Genomic DNA, 27,647 nt, shown 5'->3' with positions numbered 1-27,647 from the left:
GGTACTTCCAAACAAAGCATCAGAGGGTTTTCACTGTGGTATCTTTGAGGGAATGATAAAATACCTCAGAACGCTGAGAAAGAATAGCTGGACCACTTAGCAATTTGAAACAAGTTCAAGTAAAGAATATTACTAGAAACATTTTTTTCTCTTCTTTTCACAAGTCTAACAAATTTATACAGCTGAAGAGGATAAGTAAGTTCAGAGATACCATGAATATAAAACATCTAGCTCGTATTAGCTCTTCTATATAAAGAGTAGTTAAGTGATCCTTATAGCTCTCAGGCTAAACCATTAGCTCTATTTTACAAGTCAAAGACTGCCAGCTCAGGTAGCCAATCTGACACGGACACGCGCGTTCTTTCTCACTGAGCCACCTAGATTGGGAAGCAGAAGATACTTTTCCTTGGTGGACATCGGATACAAATGACGGGGGGGGCAGGGGAGGGAAGGCCATCTTTCTGCTGTTTCAGTCATAACAGAACAGAGAGACATAAGGAATTTTGTTTCAAGAAATGTCTTATGGAATAGTGGGGCGTGCACCCATATTTGAGGCTGGTCTGCCCTCCAGCAGCTAACTCAGCTTTCCCTTTCTGTGCCTGGTTTGTCTGTCACTATGAGGTCAGGCTTACTGCAGTGACTGGGGTAATTGCAGTCCCACTGCATTTATATCACTACAGCACTAAGAAAATTCTCTCAGAACCAGCACTCTGTGTAGAACAGTAAAAGACCCATCTGAAACAAGTAAAGATCACTGCCATTATTTTTATTAATTTCATAGGTTCTAAGAGCCAGGTCAGAAAGACTGTTCCAACACTTCCCAATTCTACAGGCAACTTTCCCTGTCCTCATAGCTCACCAGAACAGTGGGGGTCTCAGCAGTTTCCCTGAAGCTCATGTTTAACACAGGGTGATTTTGCATTATATGCACTGTGCGCTCTCAGGCAACAAAAATTCTTATAAAAAGAATAAGTTAGCTTATGTTTCTGGACTAATGATGGCCACTCTTAGTCCTAACTGACTAGAAAAGAGATGGCAAGCATTGCTTTTACCTCAAGATTACAAATACTTCCTGTTGTTAGAAAGATGTGATTTCCTCCCTAAGAATAGGTTTCCTTGGTTTCCTGGCAAGAAGTGATTATATATTTATAATACTAAGACTCTTATGTTGCCAAACATTCATGCCCCAGAAATGCTGCTGTTTCCGATTAGTTATTACACCAGCAATGTATAATGCCATATGGACTTAATAACACGCCTGTTACTTTCAGAAAGTAATTACTTCAATTTTGGCAGCATTAATCTGCAATATTTGCTGTCTCTTTGCATGACATTGTAGTGGTGCAATGCAAACGTGATCAACATCTCCCAGGCTGTGAGAAAGGCAGTGTCTGAACAGATTATGACTTAAACAAGGAAGGATATTTTTCTAGTATGTTCATTAGTGCTACATTTTGGAACATCTGGGAGCAGAAAAAGGAACTACATTACCTGCAGAGAGCCTCTAAAGTCTGTCAAGATTTAAAGAAAAAAGCAACAAACCAACAAAGAAAAACCTCCACAGAAAAAAAAAAAAAAACCTTCCAGTTTCCAGATCACTCCCAAATATAAAAATTAGAACTGCTAAGTTAGAAAACATAGTTCATGACTATATCCTGTTGTCAGCGAACCAGCTAAGAGCACTACTTATAATTCTAGGTAGAATGAAGATTTCAAAACACTGTGCCACCTAATTCTGGAAGATTCTAATTTTAATTTCTGGATAGAAGAGATGCTGAGGCTTTGTAACTGATTAGAGACCTTCTACAGGAGTCAGTGGATGGGATATGTCTGCCCTGTAGGTATTACACAACTGCTTCATAAATTTGTGAAGCAGCAGTTTACACATGACTAGTCATATCCATCAGTGTAGTCTCAAATGACTTATGACTGGATTTGATCTCATTACCCATGTAGTGAAGTGATATCTGCCACTATTTTAATTGCTAGCAAGTCTCAGAAGTGGAAGCAAAAGCCAGCGTTTGTTAACCTTCACAAACAAAAAGTAGAATTAACATGTTGAAGGCCTGGACTTACGTTCACTTCATCCTGTGCATGTGTGAACTAATATCCTGTCAAGACATACATATATATATATATATACGTTCATTATTGTGATTAGCAATACTCCTTATTTTAATAGAAAAAAATTAGTATCCAAGTCTGTGAGCAGAACTGGGAGCAGAATGAGGTTACTATAAAGGAAGACAAAAAGCTCAGAGATAGTACAGGGCTGTATCTTATCACATCTGCCACAGGAACTATTTGCAGAAAACAAATGGCATCAATCACAGGTTTGATATATGATCATACTTAAAATGATCATCATATGATCATACTTAAAATGTCTGTGTGTGGATTTTTTTCTGGGCAAAAAGGAAGCCTACCTCCTGTAAAAGATCAATAAAGCCTTCATGTGTCAGTCTGTTGTCTTCAGATGCTCAATCTTGACCATAAGCACAACACCATAATGCATCTGAGCACATGAAACAAGATGTACTGAATAGCCTGAATACTTACACCCTCACAAAGTCAATAGCCGTGTACTCACACCCATTTACCATATTCTATGTGTTTGTCAGAGTATGGACCTAAATCCAGATTTTACACTCTTTTTCTCTTGAATGAATACCTTTGCAGTTACTGTTCCGTGTTAAATTTGGATTGATCCATGATGATCCAATCCAATAATCAATGATGAGATGAATGTGGAAAAAAAAAAGCTATATACAAAGGCTGCTTTGAAAGTAGTCCCTCCTATTTTTTTATTCTGGTCCATGACCTCAGAGGCAGATGTTGGTCATTTGGCAATAGAAGTTGAACCTTCCCACCAATATTCCATTACATTTTGTTGCTGTGCAATGGATGGCAGCAGAGGGGCAGTCTGACATAGAAGTGCACATGAAGCAAAGATATGTCATGTAATTTCTCCTTGTGGAAGAAGTCGCACCCACTGACATTCATCAATTCTTGCTGAACGTTTATGGAGACCGAACAGTGACCAAACAGGTGGTGGGTGGTGCAGGTGACAGTGGGTCACTCTGCTGACACAGATTTTTACGAGCACAGCATTTAGGCTCTTGTTCATTGCATAGCTATTGGTGGTGACTATGCTGAAAATGTGTGTTTTATAGTTGAGAATTTGCTTTATGAAATAGTGCTATTGTGACCTTTCTACTTGTTGAATTTTCCATGGAAATAAAAAGGAGGCATTACTTTCGGGGTGACCTACATACATAGCAACACAAGTGATTTATGTTCCATTGGAAAGGCGAATTAATCCTATTACATACTCTGTTAATCTGTTAGCTAGACATGTGTAGAGAGGAAATCTCAAACAGGGACACAATTATTGCATTTGCACAGAATACAAGTAATTACTCATCTTTACCAGAATACTGGTCATTACTCATGGAGAACATTATTTCTGCACAGAATGGCAAGGAATTCAGCTATTGAGCACAATTCTGCTGTTCCTAATGATAGAAGTCACTTCTGATTTTCAAAGATTCCCTTGAAACTGAGTGGTCTCTGTCCCTACAGAAGGAGAAACAGACTCTCAACAGCATATGAAAAGAGTGACATCACAGCCTTTGTCTGATGATGGAGAAGTCATGGGCTTATTTCTAGGCCTGGCAGTTGATCATTATATACATCAATTATCATTTACTATGCACAAGGACACGATGATCCACTTCTAAGTCCCACCACATATTTCACTGTAAACAATGAATAGAGAAATTCCTTCAGCATGGCCTACTTTTCATAGACTGCCACTCTGATTTCTGACACTATCATTACAGATTATGGTTTTTGTATAGGACAGAACAATTAATCATTTTTGTGAAACGGCGCAAGTTGATAAATGAAGGGCAGAAGGTACTTTGGCACAGAAATCCCAAGCCCAAGTGGGAGCAAACCTACAAAACAAAGAAAGCACTGAAGACTCTGAAAGCAAGCAAGCTGTTACCATGTTCCAGTAACAAAAATAACGTTAATAGTTTGTAGCATAATATATAGAGAAAGTGAACCTTTATCTGGCAGTGTTTGCTATCAAATTCAATATCAAAATTTGTTTTTATTACACTGGATGTGTTCAAAACAGCAGAATGCCTACACTGCATACAATCCTCTGCTGCTGGTTCATTGCCCTGCTCTGAGCTCTCCTAAGCTCTCAAGGACACTGACCTGCTTTTCATGTCCTCAGATACAGCCAAGCAATTCCTTAACAGTATTTCTATGCTGTTTGATTTAATCCTGTGTAAAGATTTTTGGTACCTTTGAGCTCTAAATCCTGCACAGCAGAAGTCACATAATCGTATTAGTGTAGCTCTCCAGGCAGGCTAAGCAGCCTTGTTTAGAAAGACTGCTGAGCAGGACTTCTCATAGCAAGTGTAGCAGCTCCCTGGTGGCAATTCGGGCATCTGCACTCTGTTGTGCAGATGTCCCTTTGTTCTCCTTACCATAAGATCTGGATCACCTTCCGCTTTGCCTGTGTGGTTCCTTTCCCCAGCCTGACTTGTTCCACACTCTTTTATTGCAGATTAAGTAATATACTCCTGGTTTATGAACATGGCTGCTGTAAAGACCAGCAAATAATACTAAAAACTCCTTCTTTTCACTAGGAAGAGCTGCTGCACAGCTAAAAAATGAACAGGTTGTATCCAACACACTATACAAGAAAGAATTGTGCCATTTTAGGATTGATTTTCCATGATTTATGTATTCATTATGCATCACGTAATTCTACACTGAGTTTTCAAATCCATACTCTTAGCAAATTGCAATTGTGATGTAAATCAGAGTAAGGCTTGGTAAAAGATGCTTAATTCTTGAGTAGGCATTTGGAACAGGCTAAAAAAACACATGTAATTTTACTATTATTCAATTGGTGTGCGGTAACTCATTAAGCCGCAGTAACTCAAATGCATGTAAGATCTTTAGTGGCTCATCTAATTGCATAAACATGGTTAAATGCTAATTATCACTTCTCGCATATTGCAACTGCACGCTTACCTTCTAAATTATCAGACCCTATATATCCTTCTAAATGTCCGAATGATAGAACAGTTACAGCGCATTTATGTGAAAGGCTAAATTACTGCAGGAAATTAAATTCACTGTCTAAATAAAGCTATTTAAATGTGAATTTTATATCTAATTAAAGTAAGAAGAAAAAAACAAGCCTGTCCCTCAATACCCTTTTATCCCTAAGGTACAGCTTGGGTACAAACTATACCCAAGTTACTTTTTTCATTGAGCAGTACTGAACACCTTTCCTGAAGATGGATGCAAGCACAGGGACTGTTGTTTCAAGGTTGCTGTTAAGAAGGAAGATCAATGGTATAGGTCAACACAGGAACAAGAAGAGGAATGCAGCACCTGGGTGTAGGGTGTAGTTAGTAATGTTTACACTTAGCAAGCTATCCATTTTCTACCGCCTGTAGCGGATGTCTATAATTTCCCAGGACAGATCTGCCATTACACACATCACCCAGCAAGTGCAAACAGAAAGATTTATCAGCATATTAACAAATGACTTTATAAAGAACAAACAAATATTTCCCCCAGTGAAATTAAAATTAATTGTCAGTGGCATGGCTGCCAAATGTTCATCTGCACTCAAATTAGTTTGTACTGAGAGCGAGGATCAGATATTTGTTCAACAGTTCTCTGTCTCCTGAGAGTCAGACTATGGAAAACGGACCCAAGGATGAATTGGAGAGTAAGAAGACAAGAGAATAATAAAGCAAAAGAAGAAAATAAATTAAAGATGATTAGCATTAGCCAAAATCTATTTGTTCTGCAGAAGATTGTAAGATATCAACACTGTTTGTACAATTATAAATCCAAATAAGAGTCAGTGACGTTCCACATTACCACTGTTTTAAATACCAAAGAAATATGTTTTGTTACGTGTAATCTCAAAAATTATTTCCAATATTAAAGAAAACTATGGCTACATTTAAACACTCACAGACTGACACAGTGGCACAGTTTGGTGTGCTCCCAAACTAATCACTCTATGCACATAAACAACTTCTTTCGTTTTTAACAGACCTTTCTGCAAGCTTATTCTTATGTGCATGAAAAACAAGATAAAATGTTCATACTTCTCTTGCTTGTGCTATAACTAGAAAAGTAGTAGTAGGTGTTCTTATCAGCCTATATACAATGCATTCTCAATAAATAACCTTATAGGTCCAACATAAAGGGACTGTGGTCCCTCCAGTTTCTCCGTACGAAATCTAGCTAGCAGCTTCTATTGTTAGAAAAAAAAATTCCTTCCAAAACAGCCCTAGAGTGAAACAGTTGTTCCAAATGTAGCAGTGCACCACAAACACAATTAAACTTCTTAAAATCTCAGCTCTCTTCATGGGCATCTGTAAATCTTTGCCCTTTAGACCAGAACTATCATACATCCCAGCTTGCTAAGCCCTTCTAATTTAATGCCACACATTTATTTGCAATGCTGTGGCAGAAAATCTTCAAAAGCATTACTTTGGCATTATTACACTGTGAGAAATGATGGTGGTTTGGGGTCTTCTAGCCTAATTAGATTCCATTTTGTTCAGTCATCCTCAAAGGCAACTTCTATTTTCAAAGGATTTTGTGAACAGTTTTCTAATAAAAGAGAATTTATAGTATATATGGGAAAACAGTATAAATGGAATTTAATAGCCAAGTGCCAGTAGGGAACTGTCTAATTTTTATCAAATGCTGATGAGCAACTGTGGATTTCTGGTGAGATAATGAGCCCTGGACTGGCTTCTGTCCAGCTTTTGACATTGGCACAACGTACATCTGCTAATTGTTGAGGAATACATGTAATAACTGAACTTGAACTAATTAGTAGAGATTTAATCTAGTCATTGAAGTCTATCTTCGAAATTTACAAAAATGTCAAGTCTGATCATCACTACAGACAATTAACATACATTTAACGTACACCTAAGTTTATTTATGCAAATAAATTATGAGAGAAACTTCCAGAACTGATTGTCTCCTCAAAAAATTTAGCATTGCAACGAGACCGCATTATAATAACTTCCATCAGTCCAGACCTAGGAACAAAATCCCGGGCCAAAATGAATAAGCCCTGCACATATAGAGTGATTTCACATCCTCACAGCCAGATCTGCCTGTGAACTTCATTATCATGTCCGGAAATTTCAAGTGACCAAACAAAATAACTGAATTCTGATAACCTCAGCATCTAGATCCACTTTTGTCCTCACTAAGAAGGCCACCACACCAAAAAAAAGGAGCTGAAGTTAGACACTCATTTGCACAGCCAAGCAGAGAAATATTTGTGCATTTCTAGAACCCCAAATTTGTAAGCTTTAGTATTTTAATTGAATTTTTGTCTCTATTTAGAAATCTCCAAAGCCTTTAATTTCTTTATCTGCTAATACACATCTAAAAATTCTTTACCCTCCATTCATAATCACAAACATTTTTGATACAGTCATAAAGGTCTGTAGAAATGAAACTCAGGCTGCTTTAACCTGATACAACATGACAAAAAACTGAGCCAGTACAAAGAAGAGGTCCTAAGCAGGGAGGCAGAGAGGAGAGACAACAGGTACAGGAGAACAGTGACTGAATCATACTGCCACGAGCTCACATTTGAATTTCTCTGTAGTATTTGCACATATTAAAGCTTTTACAATATGGTGCAAAGTTCTTTGAGCTATAGCGAGATCGCTACGGAATGGTGATAAATAAGCACAGGAACTGAGAAAACTACTGAAGGTTTGCTAATGCTCTGCAGGTTTTTCTTATTTGTCTTCCCTTCTGCTTATCTACTGCTAATTCAGAAACAGGTGAGAACAGGCTGTTTAACCTTATGCAGAGATGAACAAATAATTTCACGCTTACTAGCATACAAATAACCATTACAATTTTCTAGAAATAAAAAGTGTAGAATCCTTCTGAAGTTTCTCCAAAATTTGTGCTGATGGCATCATCTACTTAAGTGACCAGTATTGATTTTATTTTGGCTTTCAGGGGCTGAGTCATTTCTGTCTGTTTTTGTGCGTTTTGGTGTTGCTTTTCTTTTGACTATCAACATATCCAATGTTTTGGCTTTTCTTTTGATCTTTCAGCAAGCTCTAGTAGCAGAAATGACATTAAAATCTCAGTTCTGACAACAACATTCTTTAAATATATTTTCCCTATTTTTACAGAATTCTTTTCCATCAAAATAGAGAGGCTGTCAGAAAAACGGATGTCAGCTGCACTTTCTGCTCCTGTTAGAGTTGGTTGTATAACAATATGCCAAGTCATGACTATATAATCACTGATATTTCCTTGCTCCTGTGGCATATTATTTTGACAGGTGCAGAAAAAATAGCATCAACAACATTCTACTTCCTTGGTACAACGAGAAACACAAAACAGAAATTGAACAAAATGAACAGTGACTACTGAGACTCGGCTATCATACCACTGGGTCCTCATCGTTCTCTGGTGACTGCACAGACTTATCTCCTGCCATCTGTTCCACCTGCTGGGGCTGGCTGGGTAAACACTTTTTTCAAGAACAAAAATTTACTATGTGTTGCACAGCCTCTAGGCTACATTTATTAATTTTCAGGTCTTCCTATCGTGCTGCACAGCCTCTAGTCTACATTTATTAATTTTCAGGTCTTCCTATCATGTTGCTTCATACAGGAACAAAATATATCAAGAAGGGCAAGATAAGGTAAGAAATAATTACCTACCAAAATACTCCAAAAGGACAGCTCTGAACATCTCGTACCTACTTTCTGAACATTCATTTTCACTAATTGATCTCCTCCAATTTCATTGAAAAAGTAGCTTTTATAAAATCAAACTGTTTTGAAGTTAATTTATGTTATGGAATGAGCACTGATGGAGTGGGGAGACTTGTCCTTTTTTCTCCAAAAGGAACAGAAGAATGCCTGCTAGACTGCTTCCTTGCTGGCTTCCTGTTTTTGCAACACTTCTCTGCCTTTAAAAACAATGTTGAAATTTTTGAAAACACAAAGTTATATTCATTTACAGTAATAGAGCACAGAAATAGAGTATTGATTTGCACAAAATAATTAGACACTGCCCATCCATTGACATGAATATACGTTTAACAAGCACAGCAGCAATACTTGAATATTGGGCACTCAATTTCATTCAGCTAAGCTTCTGAAGCGATGGAAACCAAGATATTGTATTTAAGATTTAAGTTTCTCTGAAATTGTTTTTCACCTTGGTTTATTACCATTGACAAAGCAGCTTTACTTTGTTTATAATGTATAATGAGTAATACAAAGGCCTGATACATATTATACATGAGGCAGTAAGTTACATGATAAATGGAGTTCACTTTCCTTATATTGTTAATTTAAAGACTAGAAATGTATTGCTATATCACATAAGTTGCTGTGTTTTCCAAGTCTTTGACCATATATCCTACGTACAGAGGTTATTTTTTATTTCTATTGCACCACTGGTGTACATAGCTTCTTACAATTACTGGTTATATGACAGGAGAAAGATTTCAGTCAGTCATGGCCAAGAAGAAAAATGTTGTTGTCCCACCTCTGCTGATAGTTTTATTAGCAACGGGCTAAATTCATTCCTAGGTAACATCACTGATTCCAGTGGCACCACAGCACAATGAATTATGTGCTCACATCCCATTTATTTCTCTGTCCTTTCAGAGTTAGCCAGCACAGCTTATCTCTCTTATGCCCTGAAGATGGACAGTCCAATTTTTAGGATGCCTTTTTTAAGAAATGGAAGACTTCAGTTCATCTCACTATATACTAAATTAACTCAGCCAAGCTTCTTAAATGTCAGTCTCATTACCACTAAGCTAAAAAGCATCTCTTCAACTCTGCATTCACTGCATATAGTTCAGTTATTTTCATCAGATGGAAAAGCCTCAAAAGAATGCCCTCACTCCCAGTGCACCCAAAAGCCTGCTGGGCTGGGCAGTCTGCCATACAGAAGATAGGGATTCAAGACCTTACTATAAATCAGGACTGGACTCGCATCACAGAAGACTGAATGTTCTACAGCAGTGTCTCGGGTTTGATGAGGGACAAATGTAAGTCAGTCGGCCCCACTAGGTATTATACTCAGCTGCTTTCCCTGCTTCACTCCAAGACACAGTCCTGAAAACAGCTATCAGACTGACCAACAGAAAGAAAGACTGCTTTGGAAATCTCACAGGGACTCTGGTGTAAATTATTTCTAAGCATGTTTCCTTCTCATGTCAAAGCTTCAACACGTTTTTGCTGCAGAGAAGCTTGTGTTTAAAAATCCCAGCAGAGCTTCAGTGTTTTTCCCAGGCCTGGAAGTGATAGGTAGATGCTACCACAGAAATTGAGAGACTTCACTGAAATATAATAGCCTTGGTAGAGTGGAGTTATGGCTTTACTTTGCTACAAGGGTTGTTAGTTTTCTGTCCCCAAATGACAAATCTCCCGAAATTATTAAATAATAAAGATATCTTGGATACAACATTGCTACTGTTTGATTTGATCAGAAAAGTGAAATTTTTATTTATTTATTTTGAAGTCTAATATCTGTTAATTTGTAGTGACTGAAGTTTAATCGCTACTTACATTTGGAATTCAGTATCTTCTATATTTTACTTGTTGATGAACTACATACAGCAAGCTGAAAAATCTGGATATGGGTCAGCAAGAGCAATAGCTGGTGCTCTTAATAGCAGCTTTCAAAATAGGGAGCATTCAGTCAAGCTCAGTCAGGGTTTTGTTTCTAAAGGTTTGTTGCCCATTTAGCTTTTCAGCAAGAGACATTCAGCGTCTTCTTTTGAACAGTGAAGTACATCACTATCTTTCTTACTTTATTTGATTAATGTAAATGATTTGCCTGCAGCAATCAGGCTGTGTTTGCCAGGATAGTCATTATACTGTGACAGAGATTAGTGAGGTACTTAATCAAAACCAGCAGTGATTGATACTCTGTCAGTTTTGGTCTTTAATCAGTGAAGCTTTCATCCAATCATCAGCCATTTAAGAGTCTCATTTGTCTGATTACTTTTGGAATATTGGACTTACTTAAAAAAGAAATACATAAAAGTAAGCTATAGCGTTCCTGTGACAATGCTCAGATATATGACCGTGGTTACTTTTTCAACTTAGAGCAGGGAGGAAAAAGAACACATATCAACAATCATTTACACAGGATGGTTGGAAATGGACAGGGAATTTTTCAGTTCAGCCATAGCACATGGGTAGAAGTTAGCCCCAGGTCAGCAATGACCAAAACTCATTTTCTTTTGATAGCTCTCTAGAGGTCTTCTGTAAATGAGTTGGTGGTCTCAGTTCAGTTTCTAGAAAGCAGTAAAGTTGCCAATAAATTTGTCACATTTCATTTCATCTCATAATGACCCACCTAGATGATAGGATGGACAAACCAAGTGAAATAACTTTTTTTTTTTTTCTAGAAGGCTGTGTGTGATATAGTGTTGAGTGAGCCAGCTCCTGGACATAATTTATTCTCAGCTTTCTCTGCACGTTAGCAAAAAGTCCAATCTCTACAAAATGGAAGATGTGTCTCATGGTGTGTGCCATGAAACTACATAAACCCCAAGCAATTCTTCAAGAGCTTTAAGAATCTTCCAGCTTTGATGAATTATGGTTTAAACAAAGCCTAAATTGGACTGTCAGGTAGTGAAGAGTTATTACAGAGAAATAACTTAATGCTCAGTTTTGATGCATAGAGAGCTGCAGAAACAGCTGGTGATAATTGTATGGTGGATGTAGATCCAGTAATAGGTAGAGATGTAAATAAAACTACCGGGGATTTCACTTCCCATCAGTCACACTGGAACAGAATGGGAAGATAAAAAACATTAAGTAACCCTAAGAATAAAAGGTACCAGAAAGAGAGGATATAGACTGATGGAACACAACCTCAGGATTAGGAAAAATATTCTTGTTTCACTTTCTCAGAATTAGGAAATGATAGAGGAAATTAGCCCAGTGTTAATTACATCCCTGGTATCTCCAAGAAATATTGATACTCATTAACATACATACTTCTCACAAGCAGAAATGCATGTACAGTTCTGAAAATCTGAGAATTTAGCAAAAATAATTCAGACCAAAAAATACGTCTTCATGCACATGATTGGTGTAATTGCATAACAGTAGGTGAATTTACATAGGTGGAAAATGAGAGTATTCTGGAAATTGTGGACATTTATGTTAATTACCACACAAATTTCACTAACCTGGGAAGATCAAAAGCAGACAGGGTTCTCAGAAATTGAATCAGGGGGTGGTGCCAGTTACAGCTGGACTGAAGAGAGCAGACAAGAATGACCCTTTGAGCTTGTACCAGTGTAGGAGGAGGTAGAATTGCACTGCAAGATTGGAACAGGTGAGGATTGTACTGACCTCTGGTGTACAGTTAACACCAGGGCACACCAGAGGAAACTTTACTGAAGCTGCTAGCATGGTTATGCTATAAGAAAACCAGAAATCAGACTACTTTCAGGCTAGATTATTGGGAGTAAAATGCTGAAGTTGATAAAGTTAGACTGACTAATATGAACAATATCACAAATTACTCATTCTAATGAAGATAAACTTGCTACTTTGTACTGGCAGATGACAGAAGACTATAAAGCTTTTCTGTTTTTCTGCCTTCCCTAGACATGGTTTGTCCACTTGAGACAGTTCTGTAGTCAATGCACAAGAAATTTCCAGCTGCCAGCCTTTTCTTCTAAAGTAAGACTCCCATTTCCTGTGTTGTCAGACCCAGTATTCTGTAAGGAACTATGCCTCTTTCAGCAGACTCATTTAGTAGCTTGCTAATGGTCTGTGCTGTTACTTATCAGTGCTGCATTTTCTTGCCAAGGCTCAAATGAGACACACAAAGTGACAGAGACTCAAAATGAAACATGCAACATTTTGATGTATATAGCAAACAAAAAAAAAACAGGGGTCTAAATCTTCCTTTCATGTAAAAAAATTTCTTGTATAATCTGTCTTAGAGTTCCTCCTTTTTCAGACTTCTTAACAATACAATCAGTTGTACAGAACTTTTCATCAGTAGGTCTCAAATTGCTTTACAGCAGAGGTCAGCATCATTATGGCACTGGTCAAAGCTGAGTCTCAGGAGAACATATCAATTTCACCAGGCTTCTGGTTCAGAATCATTTGATACTGGAATGCTACATCTGAGGCTTTCATCAGAAAGAAACTTTCTTGGCTGATCCCCTCCTGCCCACCCATTATAAACTTTCTGTATTTCCCCTTTCTCCCTCAGATAACAGTTAGTACCTTCTCGTTCACTGCCCTGGGTAGGTGAACTCCATAAGATGATTTACCTCAAATAGGCTGTCCATAATTTTTTATGGTTTATCATTATCTCCAGCCTGTCATATTACCTATCTTCCTCAGGTTATTTCTGAGGATGGTCAGAGTTTTGAAGAAACAACAACGCTTATGAAACAACATTGAATTTTCAGATTCCTAAATTATAGAAGTTCATCCTCCCCATTTCCTCATGTGTTATTTACAGTGCAGGAGCATCCCAAACATCACAGAAAAACAGCCCTTAACATCTGACTTTTTACCTCATTGCACAGATGATTCAGATAAAGAATTTTTCTACTGTGTTTAAACTACTGTATAGTTTATGAAAAATTGTTTCTTATACTATTTCTTAAAGATCTGTTTACCATATTGTTGCTACATATAGATGTAAGGAGCACAGAATAAGAAATAGATTTTTCAGCATTCCAATATATGACACTCAATACTTGAAGCAAATAAATATTTGAACAAGCAGCGTGATCCAGTAAAAGAACACTTAGTTGTCATCACTGTTGTAATGCATATGGTTAAATATAGGGTCAGCAAATTTTACCCTTCACTGTCCAAATACACTGGCAACTTCATACTGGCACAGCAATTAAGGTTACTTTCTTTATGACTGTCATTTACACGTACATAGTTTATTCAGAATGATTCTGAAAGAGTAAAACATTCCTAATATTCAAACTTGTGATCAGAAACATACAGACTGCATGGATCATCTGCATCAGGGCCTCCTCTCAGCTGAGATCCTACAGTGTTATAAATAATGGCAATAATCATGACAAAATAAAACCACTCCAGAAAACTTTTTGCTCGAATTCCTTTTACTGAGAAACTGTACAAATAGCACTGACTCCTTAAAGTTTGCACTAAAACTGGTGATGCAATTTCCATAGGTTTCCAGAATTAGATTAGTCTTGGCTGTTTCTGAAAATCCCATTCTTAAAAATATCCTTAACTACAGTTTTATTCAAGAATCTTAAATTTAAGTGTGTGCTGAAGTCTCTTGCAAAATCAACAAGATTTTATGATAGGATTGCATACAACAAGAGAACATTGAACTCAGTGGGTCCCTGACAGTCATGTGTTTGTATCAGCTGAGGACAATGTAGCACCACAAGTCTCTAAACCCTATCAGCTTGCTTGTGAGATATTCTCCCCAGATTGTCTTGCTTTGAACATCCTGCATTTTGAGGGGGAACCAAAGCCAGACAGAATTCTTGATGTCACAAAACAGCAGGAGAAACCAGCATTTCATTTCAACTGAAATGAACATTTCACATGAAATTCCACATTTTCTTTCACCTGATTTCTGTCAAATGCCATCACATGCCCATAGACAACACATCAAACATCTTTACAAATGCAGCACATGATGTACGGGTGCTTCACCAACACTACGCTTATAATCAAGAGTGATATAACTAAGTACATTGATAACCCTAAAGAAAGACAAGTGTACAACTTTCAGATAACAGAATTATTAGAAAGAACCTCAGTGATTCTAGCACTTGATATACAAATGTGATAGTACTGGATCCCATTAACTTTCCCTGCTAAAACAGTGGGAGAAATTTACCCAGCTATGAAGAGTATGGTTTCACTGAGTTTTACAAAATGGGATAAATTGGATTTGAACTTACAGTGCAATTTTCAGGTACTTGCTCCAAAGTCAGAATAGGAAAGGGATTTTTTATTTTTTATTTTTGTCCAGAAAGATTAGATTATGCATATAACTTTCATGACCTACAGTTCAAAACACATTTAAAACAAAATAGGGGCATATTAATACATGCTTTCTAAGGTTTATTCCTTGTTATGCTCTATATAATTAGCTGTTGAATTGTTACCCACTAGCTAAACATAACTCAGAGATTTTATCCAAAAAATAATTATGCAAAAGAAACCAATTCAGACCATGCACTGTTCCCTGTCTTCTCCTGGTTCAGAAGTTATCTTTCTGTTTTTATACCTTACTTAAAAAAGGATCAGTTCCAGCCTATTTTACCAGATATTAAATACACATCCAAAGGCAAAGTAAATTTTTTTGCATTTCTGAGATTTCAGAGAGAAGCCTAAACTCTAATCGAATGGCATATCCCTCAGAATATCATTACACACGATCTTTTATGTGGAAGAGATAAAATATAACATTTGCTAAGCTCCTTTAGACTGAATTTCTAACTTTTATGAGTCTGGTAGCAATGATATGAAAAAATAAGAAATTAATGCACACAATACAATAGTTCAAATGCCAGCAACTCATGCAGATGGTGGACAGGGCTGTATTAAATTCTGTTCTCCTAAGGGGGGCTACTGTGATTAATACCCTTACAATAATACCCAATAAAAGAAAGGGAGAAGGACATTTTCATGGCTGTATGAGTGTACAGCATGTTGCAGTAAATTAGCCTTTTGCCATTGCTGAATATATGACTTCTTTTTAATTTGAAGTTCCCAAATCCTGAAAAAAAATAGCAGGCGTATGTATGTATAGCCTGAATCTGAGTTAAGATTTTTGATGTTAACAAAGGATTTTACCTGGCCTAGGAAAAAAAAAAAGGCCAACAAAATAGAGTTCTATGTTAATTTCATTATAAAGTATTAGCTTCACTGGGGAAATAATGTCAGTTGCTGCACAGCTGGAATTATACTTTTATTGATTGTTCCTCTAGATGCATTTTAAATGCAAATGAGATTTTATTTCAGAGTAAAACTTAGTGGAAAACATCTTAAGATAACATATTTGGAACTTCTAAAATATGTGCATAGAAGAATGCTTCTTTATGGTTTCATAGTTATTGTCATACATCTATTTTTTCAATTTAGTCGTTGTAAGTAAATATCTACCAGAATACAAAATGTAGCCATTACACAAAGACCTTTCTGCTCAATTTTCACAGAGGTGAGCAAAAGTTAGGAGGAAACATTGTCTAGAGTCTAGACTGAGAAGTAATAATGAGCCATAATCAGAGTATTAAAACATTACAGAAATTCAGAACACTGCTGATGTTAAATTTCATAAAGAATAACAGAACTGGTGTGAATTGTTTTAAATTTCAGGATGCCAAGAGTCCAAATGGACCATAGGATTTATCTTGTACACACTACAGAAGAAGAATCTCCATGCTGAGATGATTAACTAAAAATCTCATGAAGCTGAACAGCAAACCACTTCAAACGGGAAGATTTTGACTGTCATGATGCAACCCAAGATTTCCAGGGACAAATGCTTATATTTATCAGCAGTCAATTACAACAAGAGACTAAACATTAACACAATCTCATTTATATTGCCAATCCCTGTAAAAGTGGAGTTTGTGTAAATGAGAATTAAATCAAAGGAACAACTCACCAAGCAAAATTACTTGGTCACATCTCAGTGAAATGTATCTGAGCCCCTTAATTGGATATTTGATTTTGCATATTAATACTCAGAGAAAAGTCAGGGCTGTAGAAAAGTACTGCCAGAGTCATGAAGCCATTTCTCCCCAAAAAGTCAGTTTTAGAGTGATGTGGGAAGTACTTAAATGAAGCAAAGCAGAAAAGGTTAGCAGAAAATGAAGGAAAGTTAATGGGCACACTAGGCTTCTATTTCACAGCAACAAACACAGAAAGGGTCAACACTTATGGGTTATAATTTGCAAAGACTCAGGGTAATGAAAGATCTGGGGAAGAATAAAATATCCAAGAGTTAGAAGAGACAACAAAATGACGATGAAGAGATATCCATGACAGGAAAGGCTAAGGTAGAAAAAAAGATAAATGCACACTGTTTAAAAATCAGTATAATAATTTTCTGGCATATAAAAAAAATGAGATATCAGTGAAAGAGAAAAGTGATTCTTAAGAGACAGTTTGAGTAATTTATTGAGACTACATGATTGTGCTAAAATAATTGCTTAGTCATTTTTATCTACATTTGTAAAAATGATTTGTTGAAAAATGCCAAATAGATAACTCTACCAGAGAAACAAAATTGAATTATAAAGGAGATTGTCAAGAAAGATAGATCCCTATACTTACATTTGGCTGTAATGCACTGATTTAGGAACTGATGAGAGCTCCTTCAGTCTAAGATAGCATGGTGTCCAGGCAACAACATTTGCAATCCCCTGCAGGAGAAGTTAAGAAGTCATTCTGACAGTCGGTGTCAGAGTGCAGGATATTCCATTTGCATCTCTTCCTCCTTCTTCTTCATTGACAGATAAAATTAGTGCAATTGACTCTTACCATTCCTACTTCTCTCATTTGCTCTTTCTTCAAGCTGGTGGAATTCCCAGAGGCCAGGACAAGAAACTTGAGGCAGCCTCATCAGATTTTAGCTGCTTCCTGATTGTGAAATTATGAGAAATATGTGTGCAAGTCCAAATTCTAAAGGAAGTTGCAAGAGAGGGATGTATTAACTTTCACGTGTTTATATATTAATCTTCTTTCTTTGAAGAAGAGAAAGTATCCATGCGGAGAATGAAAAAACATCTTTGCTGAAGGTGCAGTGCATCAGGGGAAAGTTCTTCACAGAGAGAGTGGTGAGGGGGTGGAACAGGCTGCCCAGAGAGGTTGTGAATGCCCTGTCCCTGGAGGTGTTCAAGGCCAGGTGTCCAGCTCCAATGAAATAACAGAATCATTGTGGTTGGAAAAGGCCTCTAAGATCACCTAGCCCACTACATGCACCACAAAATATCTTCCAGATTTGTTGCAAGTTGGTAGTATAGCCAATTATTACAAGCAGATATTATAACACTATTTTTTACATTTTTCTGCTCAAAAAGTGTATTTGGTTATCCAGTTTAATAATTTATTTAGTTGGAAGTTATCTCATGAATTTATCTGCAATTTTCCTATCTTCCTTCCCTAACTTTCCAAACCTTTAACCTTGGGGCTTGCTTCTCTGTGTGAAAAACCCAAATGTTAAGAATTAACCTTTACTCATTATTTTTTATTTGTATTACCTTTTCTGGGTTTCACAATTGCAAGTAGACATCACTGATTCACAATTATACAGACAGAGAACATCAACACCCTTTGTACTAAAATCTTGGAGAGCATTAATTTGGAGCAGAGTCAAATGAAAATACGGGTGCTTTTTGATTTCCAAGTTACAGTATCCAGTTACTCAACTGTATATCCATATTTTTAACGTTAGTGACATTTTTATTTACTGCAGGCCAGAAGGCTTTCTCCTAACTTAACTCATGGCAGCACTTGCCTACCTTAATGGGCATTAGGAAGATTAATTTATCTACATTTGTAAGGTATTTTTTGAAGAAATAGTGCAATGGTCAGTATGGATGCCAAATTCTGTTGTTATTACTGTATTTGAATCTTATGACATAAACAAGGTTTCTCTTTTGAGGAAATGTCACAAATTACCATCTTTTGATTGCCTAAAAGATGCAAATTCAGGAAGGTATCAAGACTGTGCACCTCTTTTGGTACAGTTCTAACACCTGACCTATCATTTTAGTTATGCCTCTACTATGCATGAAATACACCTGAAGTATTTAACTGAAATACAGTTATTCAATCATAACAATCTCCTTCATTCTAGTTAAAATGACTCCAGTCCTGGATAATATGTAACCCTGGAATAGCATGACCATAGCTTTAGATTGAGTGTTATGCAATCCCCATGCTAAGCTTTTTAACAAGGAACATATTAGTGGCATTGACTTCAGAAGAATTACATTGCTGTTAATTTGATGTACATCAGCTCAAATGGGTCAGACCACCAGGTGGCAGATCACTAATAGTTTTAAGCCTATTTGGGGTGTCTGGTCATTATCTGACTCTATAACCTTTTGTGAATATTAAGATTTAGGGTGTATTTGAAAAAAACAACACTGGCTTTAAGAAATAACAGAGTTGTGGAAAGGAAGTGTTGAATTTCTGAAATAAATCTAAATGAAAAGGTGTCTCCTGACTGCAGTGTTTTCTATGCAATACCTGTGAAGTGCATAGTTTCACATCTATCTGTAACTGCTCCTCATGAGCTGATTCTAGGGCATACTACAACTGTGATAAATCTGAGATGAGATTGAGAAACAGGACCTAATCAAAAACTCTTTTTAATACCTTATAGTGAAATATTAAGCTGAGAGATACACAATGAAGAAACATATCAATTTGAATGAACTATTTGGTACAGAGTACATACAGTGGAGATGCATTCTCCCTGCTGTTTGTCATTAACAGGTGCACAACTAGTTACATTTAATGTGCTGAGGCTCTTTCATTTCTTTACCGCCTTACTACTTTATTATTATTGGGCAAGACAGTTAACATATGTATACTGAAGTACCTTCGTTTAACTTAATAGGGCTGTACCAACAAATGCAAGCCATATTTCCAGCTATTATCTGTCAGACTAGGTCATTCCTTTTCTATAGTACAATGTGGAAAAAGCCTCAAATAAAAAATTCTTCCACGTGGCAGCTAGAGTACCAGGCATAGTTGATCAGGATCAAATAGACCTTACAGCTTCTAATCAAACCTCATCTCCTAACAGCAACAGAACTCCTATGACTCTTAATGATCCTCAATTTTTAATTTAGGTAAGCAGCAAAAATTTCCACAGTCCATAAATAAATAAGATGTTTTATTATTCCTGTTTCTCAATAATTGTATCTCATTTTTGGTTGTTTTTAACAGCTCAAAGAAGGCTTCAGTATGGTAGAAAAAAAAAAAAAACAACATGGTAGCACTCATTTCTTACCTTTATTTCCATTCATAGCAGCAGGTCATGACAGACCTCAGTATCTACAACCTCCTTTTCAGCACTTTTTCCAAAAAAAAACAAACCAGAGCTTCTATTCCACAAACTCATAACTACAGATCAGTTCAAATGAGCCACTGCTCCCCTTGATCTGAGGCAGCAGCAGCAAGACTTACACAGCATGCATACCCATAAGCAGTATACCCACAGGGGCTTGTCCTCACAGCACCCTTTTCCATGTTAGGAGCCCAGGTAGAAGCACTAAAATACTGTGAAGGCTCCCACCCGTGGCCTCCACCAATACACTCTTTTACTTTTAAATCATTAGTTACTGCTTCTGAGTTTTGGACTTACCTCTGTCACTGGCATGCCATATGAACACAGACAGCATTTCTTCCCTCTATGCTTCAATTTCTCCACCTGTAACATAAGGATAATGCTTATCTACCTCATCCAGTACTTGTGAAATATGAGTCAGTATTTCACAGCATGCCAAAATTCTGAAGTGAAAGATATTAAAGCAATCCAAAGACCGCAATGCAGTATAGTGGCATATTAATCTGAGTCACCCTGTAATGGTGGCTGCAGGCCTAAATCTCTCCAAAATCAAGAACATCTTGTGAGAAAACTACGGTTATTTTTTTATTAATATTGTTTCTTTTTTCTTGGATTTCCCTTTTATCAGATTGTCCAAAGAGGGAACGGATCATCTGAATCTACTCTAATTGATTGGGCTTCTAGGTGAGCTGTGTTTGTAACCACAATAGACTGTGCTCACACAGACAAAAAGTCCTCAGATCTTACTTATTAGATATCAAAGTAAGTAAAATTTCAACAGCCTTCTCTGGAACTGATATTTCAAGCTTCACTTTGGGAATCAGACTTCAAGCAAAATGCTTACAATGGCGTATGAGAAAAATAGTGAAGGTTTTGCTCAAAATTTCAAAATAAAAAGACCATTGAACAACCTTTCACTAACACAGAATTTATTCTTTCTAGAACACTTTTAAAACTTCTCCTTTGTAACTAATATTAGTTTTGTGAGCTGTTGGGTTCATGTAGATACAGATGATATGCTGCATGCACCACACATAAACTTGCCCTTGTAATGACGTATTTCAAACCTAGACATTAGAATGCAGGAAAAGCATGCATTCAATTAATGAAATATAATGAAAACTTTATTCCACTAGATTTTTTTTACACACACACAAAAAATAATTTACTAGGTCTGGCTGCATGTTAGAACGTGTTTTTTATGCACTGACATATACACCCCATGCAGCTCTGCAGGCACAGCTTTCAAGACTTGCTTTCCCAACTCCATTTGAACACCAGAACAGAAATAGCAGCAGTAGTGGATTACAAAATCCTGACATGCCAGGCAATGAAGTAATCCTTTTTCTTGCTCCTTGGGGAAATCCAGTGGGATTAAAAGAAAAATAATTGTCCATGTTCTTTATTAGGTTGGCAGGCATAAATCTCTGGAACAGGATCAGACATTGGCTGTCAAGGCTTTTGTGACATTGTACGATACTCCAAAACCATACGGCCGTCTCCAGGAAAGAGAATGCAATATGAAACTGTTTTTCAAAGAAAAAAGAGCCATAATTTAAAATTAGGATTTGACATAAATCCAACAGGCTGCTGTTGGATATTATGTGATGGATAAAGCTGGCCCTGTTGCATTAACAGTAAATGGATTGCTCATTTTTAAAGCTGCCATCAGAATTTGGAGTGAAGAACACATGGACCATAATTTTTAAATTCCAAAATAGTTTATATTGTGCCATTCGTGATAAAATTAAAAGCTTGATTTGGCTAATGTTTTCAGCTATGTCATTAATTATCACCCACTTAAAAATGGAAAACAGCTTTCAAAAAGAGGTCTAGCTTCATTCAAATCTAAGCGGAGCTCATTACTGCACAAGCTTTCAGTCATATCCAGTTTTATACTCATTCCTAGTTTGAAATAAAGGAACAAGCAGCTTCCATGTCCTCAATAGCATTTTGCAAACCACAAAAACACAGAGGAAGCTTGTTAGCATAGCGATATAACATATTCATTATATGCCAGCGGAAGGATTGCAAAGTTTGCATCTGTTGTCATGAAGATAGATTGATATTAGATAGATAGGATTCATTACAATCTTACACCATTCTAGCCTTCATTGTCCCTGCTTTCAAGCTAAGTAAAGAGCTATTTCCACAACAACTATGGAACAATTCATTTGTATCCTTTCAGAATACACAAGATCATTACCTCCGTGACAAAACAGCCTTGTGATGGAAAGCCCTTCTAAATGATAAATTGCACATTTAAGAGATATAGTTTAGAAGGTTACAATTCCAAAATTATTCTCTCGTGTCCCTAGGTTGTATGTCTTGACAAGCTGATGAGGGTTTTAGTTCTAGTAACTATATTTTACTACTGTATATACATGTTTGTTATGTAAACAGTTTCAATAACAGTGCACAGACACCAAGTACATTTAACTGCAATTCACTAACCAGACATTTGCATTTGTATACTTAGTTGTACCATAGTCAGGGGTAATATGGATATAACTTAAAAGCCTGCTTTTAAATTTTTTTTAAACTGTAGCCCAAATCTTGGCACATTCAGAATTATTTGTAGGATATTTTAAAATATATTAATAAAAAAGAATAGCAAATGTTGTAATCAATCCATGAGTGAAGCTGTACTAACATAAAGGTTAAGTCAAGTGTAGTGCAAGGTCTAGATAGGTAACACCCTTGGTTTCCCCAGGCAGCCATGCCAACTGTACTTCAATAACAACCCCAAGCCATTATCCCCTTCATGATTTTCCGTACATGTCTATAATGCAAGAGGAGTTCTGCTCTAAATAGACAGTCTCCTTAGCAAGCAGAAAAGAAGTACAGGCTTCATAAGAATTCTGGATCAATGCTAGCACTATGAAAATCCAGTCTTGGTGGATAAAATATGTTCTCAAATTGCTATTGTAAATGAGCTACACCCTCACTCATGCTTTGGCAAGAAGTCACATAACTCTACACTGACAGAAACATCCAGTACGATTTGATGCACTGCCTGGTAACATTGTACTAGCAGTTTTAATGCACTTCTAATTCTCGATGCTCATGGAGATAGTCTTCCGTAACATGGAACCCGAGCACTTTCTCCATTAAAGCTTAAGACATCATACTAATAATACCAGTATTATCCAACATATTACATTCTTCAGGGACAGTAAATGACAAATAGATCAGAAGAGCTTTTATGTAATGCAGTTTTCTTCTGTGCCAACGCAGGAGATAAAGTTCTACTACCTGGTACAGATATCCTAAGAATTTAAAAACAAAGGCATATGTCAGCAGAGCTACACGACCTAATGTACAGATGTCTTCCTTCAGCTAAAATGTCACCTAGTTTTTATGTGACTGTAGCCACGCAACGTGTCTTCACCAGTGAAATATTCTGGCCTTGACCTTAAATGCAAATATAACCTCTGCAGATTTATTGCAACTTTAATCCCATTTCTTAGGATTTATGGTCAAATTCAGCCCTGCCATCAGCTATGCAAACATATCAATAACAGTCTTTAATATATAAGTATCTCAAACAGAAAATGAACTCTACAAGTGCCCTATACAAAATAATATCGTGTTAAAAACGTATGTCTATAACCCTTGGTATTTCTTGTGAACACATTTCTTCTGTGCTTACTTTTCCAGATTTTAATGTCTCAGTATTTACAGATCCTACACTAAAGCAAATACCCAGTGAAGATTGACTTATTTGATTACTGTTAGATCTTAAATTTCTAGATAGACATAAAAAATTACCATTAGTTCTATGTTTCTCATGTCACAGGTTAAATATTTAATAATACATAATATGCTGTAATTGCTGTAGAGCTCAGTGGCATTCAGTAAGGCTGCTTCTTTACCATTTTTTAAAAACTCAAATTCTTGCTAAATCATATGCAGATTACTGATGAATATCAGCCAGAATTTACCTTTTTTTTCTTTTTTTTTTTTCTTTTTTTACAATGTCTGCACAGAGAAAACTATGAAGTTTCTTGCCTACTAGTGAGAACTGACTCTGTCATCGCATTCACTTACACTGTACATGAAAGCTACATGTCAGCCCTGGGCTGTAGGCTGGGGGTGTCCCCTGGTGTACAGAGTGAGCCCCGGGCTCCACTGAGTGCTGGCAGCACTGCCCTACTCTAAAGTTTTCTTTGTTATCCCTGCGTTTAGGAGCCAGACTCTAGTGCTTACTACAAAATGGTGCAATTAGTTTATAACTAATTATAATACATTTTAATGTGATAGATAACAGTTCCTTTAGGCGACAGAAAAAGCAGCAACAGAAATTCCCAAGAGCAGCATCATTCTGGTTGATGCAGAAGCCCTGCTAGCAATATTACGTGGGAGGAAAACGGCTCCAGCTGTAAATCAGCTCCTTGCTCCTCAGCAGTTCCTGCTGGAAATCTCCGAATGTCTGCAGGGCGGAACTCCTTAGACTGCAGACTCCCAACTAAGAGAAATCTCTACAAGTAGCCAGTCTTCCCCTCTCCTTAATTCTCTTGGCAAGTTTATGATTTAAGCCACTCCGATTGAAATCATCCTCCAGAGAAGAAATTCCCAGGGAATTCCCATTTCCTAATGCAACTTGGACTTAGCTAAAGGCTGCCAGACACAGACACAAAGGGAACTGGCTCTGCACCCCTTATCCCACAGGTCCAGCAGGTGGTAGGGCTCAGCTTAGTATGGTTCCAATGCTTCAGCCTAAGCAGTTCTGCATGGAAGATACAGCACTACTTACACTTGTTTGAGTGCCTCAAATCATCCAACATGGCATAACCTAAGAACTCAGGCAAACAAACACAGCCATCAAGATACTGAGAAACTGCACAATCACTTTTGAATACTAATTACTGCAATTAGACATTTGTGGAACTGCATGCTGCACATGTAGCTGAAGCTAGAGCATCTGATTAGCCATGCCCTTTCAAGTTTCAGATTTCCTGAGCAGATATGCATTCCAAAATGAATTATCTAAATCTAATTAAAAACTCAAAAACCATACCTCAATTATTTAAGCCTCTCCATAGAGTAACAAATGGTGCTAAAATAGAAGTTCATCAACATTTCCATCAGGAATTATGTTGTTCAAATGTATAAAAGTAGTTAAACCCATTGAAAGTGCTTTAGTTATTTATTTGCATTTTTACTAGTCTCTAATAGAAGACACACCATTCAACAGCCTAGGTGCCCTTGGCAGTCTTTTGAAGAAAGTAATAAAAGCTAATAACACCTAGCTCTTATACAGTGCTTTCACTAGCAGACCTTGAAGTGCTTTGCAGAGGAACTAAGTCTCCTTATAGTCTTTAGTTGCAGCAAGTGAAAATCATGTCTATACATAGGTACATCCTCATTTGTGCACAATAACGGCGCAATAATCACATATCTTAAGATTATTTTTAGAGACAGCTCAGCTTAAAAACACACCTTACACCTACTCTAATCTATTACACTGCTGAGACTTTGTTTTCCCGAAGGCTGCAAGAAACAGTGAAAAGTGTCTGAACGTTTCAGGTCTGTCAAGAGTAACAGGCGGTGCATTCACATTCCTGGAGGTGTACGAGAGTCGGCTAACATTCACATGTCCATCCCCAGACTGCCATTCCTCCGTGCAAGGGAGGAAAACAAAATGAGCTTCTCTTGCTTACAGTATAAAAAAACAAACCTCTCTAATGGATGCACTGTTGCAAAATCACAACACTTACATAGTTTATCAATCTAATTTCTCAATTTATAGACCCTGTGGGTGAGATTTATGCACTAAACAAGAACTGTGATTACAACACAGTAACATCTTTTGAAACCTGACTAAGCTAGCTTAGCAGAAGAGAAAAAAAATTCTTCAAAGAGGACAAGATGTTCAGCAGTTGTCCAGTTGCATTTCAGTTTGAAAGAGAAAAAGCAAATGCACTTTGGGTTCTAGTTTGCTTTTATTAATCTGTATTTTTGCCTTGTCTCATTCAAATGTATACATACTTTCACATAAATTTCCATCTGTTGAAAAGTATGGAATACTGAAAACAGCTTTTATGATGACCGAATAATCTAACTCAGATCTCAGCTAAAGACCATCTTAATTATTCAGGAAACTCCACGTTTCTTCAGGCACATGTTAGGCTTTGATTCACCACACCTCCTTTAGGAGAGGATAGTTATTCATGAAATTCCCCTAGTCTTAGATCAGACTGAGGGTCACAGGGTATCCAACATATCTGTTAATCTCATAACCATCTGGAATTTCCTTCACAACAGTTTCATAATTACATATCCTTTCTTCCAAGAAACAAATTATTACTTATTAGAAAACAAACAAATCTTACAAATAGTGTAACACCAGACAGATTTTGCTTTCCTCTTATTCTCACCAGTCCACACACACTGGGATCACCATTTCCTTCAGGAGCTTCCACAGCCTGCCTCCCAGGAGGAGCACCCTGCAGGGGATGCCTGTGACACTTCCTCACATTTGACAATTGTCTCCTCTTAAGAACACCTTGACAATTTAGCATCCTTAGAACCTCCTGACTCCTGGAAAATCAGGCCTCAAGAAGCACAGACGTAGGTGACTGGCATATCTGACAAGTCATTTTTACCTCCACGTATTTTTATTCATGAATCCAATGAAAGTTTTAAACAAGGAATTTTCAATTCATGATTTTCTAGCACAGGCCCTGACTCCACAACATTCCTGTGGCTAGAATCAAGCATCTCACAGTCCCTGCTTCCCCCATGTTTGAGAAAACTTCCCACCTCTGCCATTTCTCAATTGTCTGCCACATTCCCTTCTCTCCAGAGACTCCTGAAATGTGCACATATACTCTTCCTATCACACTTCTAAAATAGCAAACTGAGCTTTTTTATTTTCTCCCTCTGCTGCAGGACCTCCCTTATCACTCATTACCTCTTTTCAATTACCTTTGCTGTTCAGCGTCCCAGAATGCAGCTAAAGACCTAGCATGTACAAGATGACTGATCATACACCGACAAGCACAGTGCAGTCCGTGCTGTTTGGCTCATTCAGAGCCTGTCATTTACATGAGGCAGCTGTGCTGGTGCAGCAGATGTATGTTTGCCACCTGGTCATCCAGCAGGAATTTCCATCCCGCTCTGTCAGACACTTGGTTGTGGCACTGTGTGTCAGTCCTCCGGTGAGTGACAAACGCGGGCTACCTCTTAACAGTTGGTATGCCAAAGAAATCAACCTGCAAAGCACACACTGTGCAAGTCTGTCAGAGTCCCTCTCAATAACTAGGTGACATACAAATATTGCTTGATTTCTATACAGCATCATCTGTGGTGTTCATAATATTATTACATTCAGCTCCCCTTCTGTCATAATCATATAAGACATGTTATGTTCTACTGAGAAATATGTACACATACTTTGCTGAAAATGATAAATATCTATTTCCATAAAGCTATGAAGCATATGTTTGTTTTTACTAATTAATATAAATTGTTTTCAATTTTAGAGAACTCTGCTCAACATAATTCTGCAT

The 27,647-nt window shown here is 37.2% G+C and overlaps 1 long non-coding RNA gene across 1 annotated transcript in view; it reads right to left on the bottom strand.

Moving 5' to 3' along the window:
* Window positions 1-17,269: 17,269 nt before the first annotated feature.
* The window catches only part of LOC112530108, a 97,416-nt gene continuing 87,038 nt past the window's right edge, over window positions 17,270-27,647 (bottom strand). The window contains exons 4-5 of the long non-coding RNA XR_005841270.2: window positions 20,431-20,496; window positions 17,270-17,476 (exon numbers count right to left, since the gene is read on the bottom strand). This is a non-coding gene — a long non-coding RNA (uncharacterized LOC112530108). The remainder of the gene's footprint in view (window positions 17,477-20,430; window positions 20,497-27,647) is intronic.

Source organism: Gallus gallus, chromosome 20 (assembly GCF_016699485.2).
Source record: "Gallus gallus isolate bGalGal1 chromosome 20, bGalGal1.mat.broiler.GRCg7b, whole genome shotgun sequence".
NCBI classification, from domain to species: Eukaryota; Metazoa; Chordata; class Aves; order Galliformes; family Phasianidae; genus Gallus; species Gallus gallus.
Note: the sequence above shows the minus strand (reverse complement) of the source record. Positions and strands in the feature narration are given on the sequence as shown.